This window comes from Sciurus carolinensis, chromosome 2 (assembly GCF_902686445.1).
Source record: "Sciurus carolinensis chromosome 2, mSciCar1.2, whole genome shotgun sequence".
Lineage (NCBI taxonomy): Eukaryota > Metazoa > Chordata > Mammalia > Rodentia > Sciuridae > Sciurus > Sciurus carolinensis.
In genome coordinates, this window is record NC_062214.1 from 91,809,698 (window position 1) to 91,816,919 (window position 7,222).

A 7,222-nucleotide genomic window follows, 5' to 3' on the forward strand; every position below is an offset into this window, starting at 1 on the left:
CACAGGATGACCCCTGCCATACATCCGCCTAGGAGCTCACTTGGCCACACCCAGCAGTTCTATTTTTAGGGGGCCTAAAGGGAGGACCCAGAGCTGCTGGAGTTCCTTTCCTCTTCCCTGGCCACCCCTCCCCCTTCTTTAATATTAAACTAAGGCTCGGGACCGTGTCTGTCTTAGGCTGAGTGGTCAGCATATGTCCTTACCCGTCATCAGAGCCTGCAGAGCATGCTGCAGCTCCTGTCTTAGGTCGGTACACAGCCACCTCCTTCATTACCCGTCTTTGACTACCGATCCAGCATCAAGAGCCATACTAATGGGGGGCTGTCGGCCTTTAGGGCGGTCATGGCCTGATGGAAGATAATCTGATCTTTCTATCGGCTAGCTGGTAGATGCATGCCAAAACAAATGGAGAGAAGGAGGCCAAGGCAGAGGAATACTATCCCAGCTCCTAGGCCTGCCCACTGTTTGACAGATCTATAAGCATTAACAAAATAGACTGACAATTTTTTTAGGTAACCCAGCCGTGGTGCTGAAATACAATACGGGTAACACAAACAGCTCTTAGGGAGTAAACGCATCCCAGTCCCAAAAGTTCTTGCAAAGTATCCACTTGTTCTTGTAATAAGTCCATTCTCCAATTTGCAAGAAGTAAACTTGCAGTTAGATGTTGGTTCAGAGTCTCTACAGTCTGTAAGGCTGCAGCTGTATTTTCGGCCAAATGATCGTTGTTACTGTATGATTGTGTCATTGCTGCTACTGCAGAGACTGCAATGGCAGTGATCACGGCTACTGCAATGCCAAAGCCTCTTCTGTTTCTTGATAATAGCACTGGCGCTTCTGTATCTACAACAAAAGCTAGGACTGGTAGGAAGGTAAGAATGCGCATCAGAATCCAGCACTGTGAGAGATATTAGTAGTGTTAGTTAGCAGAAACATGAAGAGAAGAAATACACAAGCTGGCATGGGAGGAAAGGTAATATTTCTGGTATAGTTAAGGTCGGCAGAACAAGTTGTCCTACTCTGGGTCTGATCAGCATGATTCCAATGGCAAAGTGCAAAGGTTCTTCCTGTTAAAGCAAAGAAAGGCTAGAGATCGGTGTATCCTTGTAGAGAAATTGGTGAAGAATAAGAGAAGAAAGGATAAAAAATGTGTTAATTAGAAATAAAAGATATGGCCAGACTGACAATGGCCCATAGGTTCTGGGTTTGCCTTTCCGTCTGAGTTTCTGTTATTGGAGGAAGGCTCAGGCTCATCACCACGAGGAGGAACAGCATCACTTGCATGTTGTAAAACTCTGACCAGCCTTTCTGGAATCCAGACTGGAGTCAGTTGATCCTGTGGGAAAATACAAACAGACCCTCGGACCCAACGAAGGACTGGATCCGGTCCTTTCCAACAACCTGTCAGGATATCTTTCCATTTTGCCCATACTTGAGGAGTATTATGGGGATTATAATGTCGATCAGCTGCAGAATGGCCGTCCCTATCCAGAGTTAAGAAATTTAGAATGAAAAGAACTAAGTTAAGTTTATCTTTAGGAGACTTGTAGGAGGCTCCTATTCCCCCTTTTTGTTTATTTAGACAATTTTTTAAAGTAAGATGTGCTCTTTCCACAATGCCCTGTCCCTGAGGATTATAGGGGATACCAGTGACTGATTGGATGTTAAATGTTTGTAAAAACAACCGAAAGCTTTTGGAAGTATAAGCAGGACCATTATCTGTTTTAATAACTTTAGGTATGCCCCAGCCAGCAAATGCTTGTAGGCAATGTTGAATGACATCTTTTACCTTTTCTCCAGAATGAGCGGAAGCCATAATGACCCCTGAAGCAGTGTCTACTGACACATGTACATACTTAACAGTACCAAATTCAGGAATATGGGTTACATCCATCTGCCAAATATGACCAGGTAGCAGTCCCCTGGGGTTAATTCCAAAGGATTGTACTGGGATTAAAGGAGCACAATGTTGACAATTTTTTACTATTTGTCGAGCCATACATTTAGATATAGGAAATTTTCTGCTCAAAGTAGTGGAATTTACGTGAAATTTTTCATGAAAGAGTTTTGCCTGTTCCTCTATGGAAAAGACAAAAATTGATTTAGTGGCCATATCTACCAAGTCATTAGCATTGGCCAAAGGTCCTGGTAAATTAGAATGAGCTCTAATATGTCCTACATAGAATAGATGTTTACGCTGTAGGATAAGGTTTTGTAGCGTAGTAAAATAAGAAGCTACAGTGGACATAGAAGAAATATGGGGTACCGTTTCAAGAACCTGTAAAGCGTTAACGATATATAAGCTATCAGATAGAAGATTGAATGGCTGATTATCTGCTAATTTAAAGGCTAATATTACAGCTGCAATTTCAGTAACCTGTGCGGAGTTGGGCGGAACTATTATGGTGTGAAGTTGTTTACTGATAAGCACTGCACCTACTCCATTTTTGGAGCCATCAGTAAAAATGGTTACACAGTCTTTAAGAGGCTGGACACTAGTCACTTTTGGGAAAACTATGGGAGTATTTTTACAGAATTGAATCCAGGGATGTTGGGGGTAATGGTTATCGAACTGAGCTGAGGTGGAACAATATAATACTGACCAATCGTCATCATTATTAATTAGCCATTTAATTTGCTGAGTGGAATAAGGAGTTATAATAATAGACGGATGGATTCCAAAAACAGTGATGCAAGATTCTATTCCCTTGAATATTACCTGAGCAATAGCTTGGGGATATGATTGCAATGTTTTAGCCGGAGAGCTAGGGAGATTTATACTTTGCAAAGGTCCTCCTTGCCAAACTATGCCAAAAGGGGTATGTTTCTCCGAGATTATGATTAAACTTAATGGTTGAGTAGGATCACAACGATCAACGTAACACTGCTGAAGTCTATTCTCTACTAGCTGCAAGGATATCCGTGCTTCGGGAGTAAGTTTCCTAGGGGAATTCAAGTCAGGATTACCTTTTAATATATCGAATAAAGGTTTTAATTCCCCTGTGGATAATTTTAAATAGGATCTGATCCAGTTAATGTCACCTAAGAGTTTCTGAAAATCGTTCAAGGTATTCAGTTGATCTGTCCTGATGGTCAACCTTGTTGGTCTGACTGTAGTAGCAGTGAGCCTTGTACCCAGATATTCTTGGATCTCTTCTAATTGTAATTTTTCAGGGGCTATCATTAGTCCTCTCTTTTCTAATGCTTGAGTTATAAATTGTAATGCTTCTAACAAAACTTCTTTTTCTGGATGGCAAATAAGTATGTCATCCATATAATGATAAATCAACAATCTCTTAAACTTTTGTCTAGTAGTTGTTAACGCTTTGTCTACATATATTTGACATATAGTAGGACTGTTAGCCATACCTTGAGGCAACACGGTCCATTCGAATCTCTGATCAGGCTGAGTATGATTAAGAGAGGGCAAAGTAAAGGCAAATCTCCAACAATCATTTTTGTGTAAGGGTATAGAGAAAAAGCAATCTTTTAAATCCAGAATAATAGTAGGCCAATTTTTTGGTAGTGCAGTGACAAGAGGGAGTCCACATTGGATGGGTCCCATAGGGTACATTTGTTCGTTTATGGCTCTTAAATCATGTAATAACCTCCATTTTCCTGATTTTTTCTTTGTTAAGAATATTGGAGTATTCCAAGGAGAGGTAGAATGTTGTAAATGACCTGCTTGTACCTGCTCTTGTACTAACTTATGAGCTGCCTCTAGCTTCTCTTTTGTTAGGGGCCACTGTGGAATCCAGCGAGGCTTATCATCTTTCCATATTATAGGGATTGATGGTTTATCAGTGGCCCCTAGGAAAAACCCAATCCATGAGAATCATTTTTTGGTGGAAGTAAAGGCAGTGGTTGGGTAGATCCTTGACTATGTCTTTCTAGTCCTTTTTCATCATCATAGTTCATATTTTGTAACATATCTTTTACAGGAGTCCCTTGGTGGGTCTGATCAGTGGTAAGTTTCATATCCATCTGCTGCAGGACGTCTCGTCCCCATAAACTAATAGGAACATTACAGACATATGGCTGAAATATTCCTGTGTGTCCCTCTGCATCTTTCCACGATAATGAGGAAGCACTTTGATTGGGGCTTTCTGCTACTCCTAAGCCTCTCAAGCTCTGAGCTGCTGTGATCAATGGCCAGTGCTTTGGCCAGACCATTGCGCTAATAATGCTTTTGTCTGCCCCCGTATCTAATAAACCTGTAAATTCCATATTTCCCACTTTTAATTTTAGGAGGGGCCTCTGTTCCATATCCATAGTAAGGTTTATTAGAGTGGTTCCTGTTGATCCAAAACCTCCTTGTCTTTTATTTGTATTTTTACTGGGCCACAAAGAATGTTGACTGGGCAATATAAGCATTTGTGCAATGCGATCCCCTGGAGAGATGACCGTAATTCCTTTTGGTGAAGAGACCAAGGCTTTTATTTGTCCAGTGAAATCAGGATCGATAACCCCTGGGTGTACTATAAGTCCTTTTAGTGTTGAGGAACCTCTACCTAGTAATAGTCCTACACTGTTCTGTGGGATTTTTTCATGCCAGTCGGTATCAATCATCTGCACCCCCATATCTGGGGTTAATATGAGCCTGGAGGTGGCACAGATGTCCAATCCTGCACTCCCTGAGGTGGCCCTGCGCTCCCCTTCTCTGTGGGAGGATACCACCGTCGGGGAACTTGTTGAATTACCCCGTATATTTGTTGCGGGCCCCGGGGAGGGCCCTGTCTCCCGTTTTTTTGAAGTTTAGGATTTAAACCTAAAAAATTACCTTCCCTATCTCTAATAGACTGACAGGCACTGCTCCAATGATTTCCCTTTCTGCATCTTGGACATAGCCCAGGTCCGGTTCCCGAACTATTCCCTGTATAGATGTTCCCACCTTGAGCAAGGAACAGCCTTTTGTTTGGACAAGTGGCTTTTAGATGTCCCATCTGTCCACACACAAAACACGATCCTAAGGACTCTTTATTAGTTCTTTGAGGGGGTCTCCCCTGGGCTTGTGCAAGTGCGGCAGATAACAAGGTGGTTTGTCTGTCTATGGCTGCTACAAAGGCACTGCTCTGCGCCGAAGTATCATTTACATCTCTACACACTTTTAAGTAGGCGGACAAGTCTTTGTTTCTCCATGGTCTTATGGCCTCCCTACACCACCTGTTAGCTTGTTCGTAAGCCAATAGCTTTACTAGGGGCATGGCTTGCTCTGCATCTCCAAAGATGCGTGATGCCGTCTGAATTAGCCTATCGACGAAGTCTGCATAGGGCTCATTACTCCCTTGAGTTACTTTTGACAACTGGCCTTGTAAATCTCCTGTTCCTTGTAATGTTTTCCAGGCCTTGGTTGCAGCTACGGCAATTTGTGCATAGACTGCTAGATGATAATTAAGCTGTGCCTGAAGGGTTTCATAAGGTCCTACGCCCATAAGCATGTCCCTATCGATTTGGGGATTCCCCGCTGCTGCATTTCGGCGGGCGGTGTCCGTAGATATTTCTTGCCATGATGTTTTCCACATAAGGTACTGTCCCCCAGACAGAGCGGCCCTAGCAAGGTTAGTCCAGTCCTGGGGCACTAAGTTTAATGATGTCAGAGTATCTACCAAGGCTATAGTAAAAGCTGACTGAGGACCATATGTGCTAACTGCTTCTTTTAACTGCTTGACTATTTTGAAGTCTAGGGGTTGGTGGAATCTTTGATTTTGAGCATCCTCAAAAACAGGATACGCTACAGATCCAAGATGACTCCATTCTGAGCGTGATCCGAAACCGGACATTTCATGAGGTTCCCTATTTAGGGGAGGTGCACTAGGCAACACAGGCACTAGAGGGGGCTTTTTATCTAGTCTTAATCTTTGTACTCTTTTTTCCAATTCCTCTCCCGATAATTCCCCTTCCGATAGTTCCTCATCTGAGTTAGTTCCTTTTTCTGAATTTTGAGAAAGATATGAACGTTCCTCTTTTATTTCTTCCAAAACCTGCCTTCCCTCAGCTAAAGGCTCGGTGAGTGAAGGTTTTTTGTTTTTGCCTCGTAGACAGGATTTTATGAGAGACCAAATAGCCATAGTGCCTACTGGTAAAGGGTTTTGCCTATCCGCTATACGAAGGTCCTCCCCCAGCTGTTCCCACTGTAGGGTATTTAAAAGGCCCTCATCCAAAAACCAGGGGGAAACCCTCTCTACTGTATCGAGAAATGCTCTAGCTGTTTTTTCCTTTAATGGTGTCCCATGGTTTTTTAATAGTTCCCTGAGGGGTTGCTGCATTCTGAATTTAGACGTTTCAGACCCCATTATTACTAGTTTGAGCAGCTTCAGTTATGGCAATTGCGATAACAAACAGTGGCCTAACTGCCAGGAGCGACAAGACGGTTGAAAGGGAAATAGAGCTTGTAGCCGCTCTTAGCGTGCTACTTTCACTTTAATTGAACCGCGTTCCACGCGTCAGGACCGCTGCTGGCGTATCCCGATACCGGACCACCTTCCGTGTGTCCTTATTTTTATTTTAATTGGACCGCATTCTGCGTGCCCCCAGGACCGCTGATAGCGTATCCTGATACCCTTTAACTGGACCGCATTCCGCGTATCCGGATAGTCGCTATACCGCGAACGTCGAGGCGCCTCTCCTTTACCTGTTTACCTTTTTTGACTTCTTTATAACCGATTTAGCTTGTTAAAAGATTTTAAGATATCTTACCTTGTCCTTTTTATCCTCCCGGGTTTCGGCACCAGCTGTCGCGTCCCCTCTGCCCGCAGAGAGAGACACGGCAAATGTCTGAAGCTTTGGAAGTTTATTGTGCACAGTCTTCCTTCCTTTCTGTCCCCTTCTCTCGCTCTCTTTCCCTCTCCTGCACTCCGCTCCTCTCCCGCTCGGCTCTCGCCCGCTCCGGCCGCTTCTTCCACTTCTCGGCTCTCGCCCTCGCTCGCACTCCCTTCTACTCCCGGCTTCAGCTATTGCCCGCACCCAGGAGGTTACCAAGCTTATATACACTTCAACCAATCAGGGGAGAGTACACGAGATAAACGCGAACAGCTGCAGGCACAGGATGGGTACACGAGGGGGGGGGCATGCTCTAATCACATCGTTAACTAGCCAATCATTGGAATTCGCTGGTTGTTTACTGTATAGCTGGCCGCTTTTGGCTCAGCGTCAGGCGCCATCTTGACCATGTCTAAGGCTGGGGGCTCTAGAAACCCCGACACACCCCAAATCCTGCCCCAGC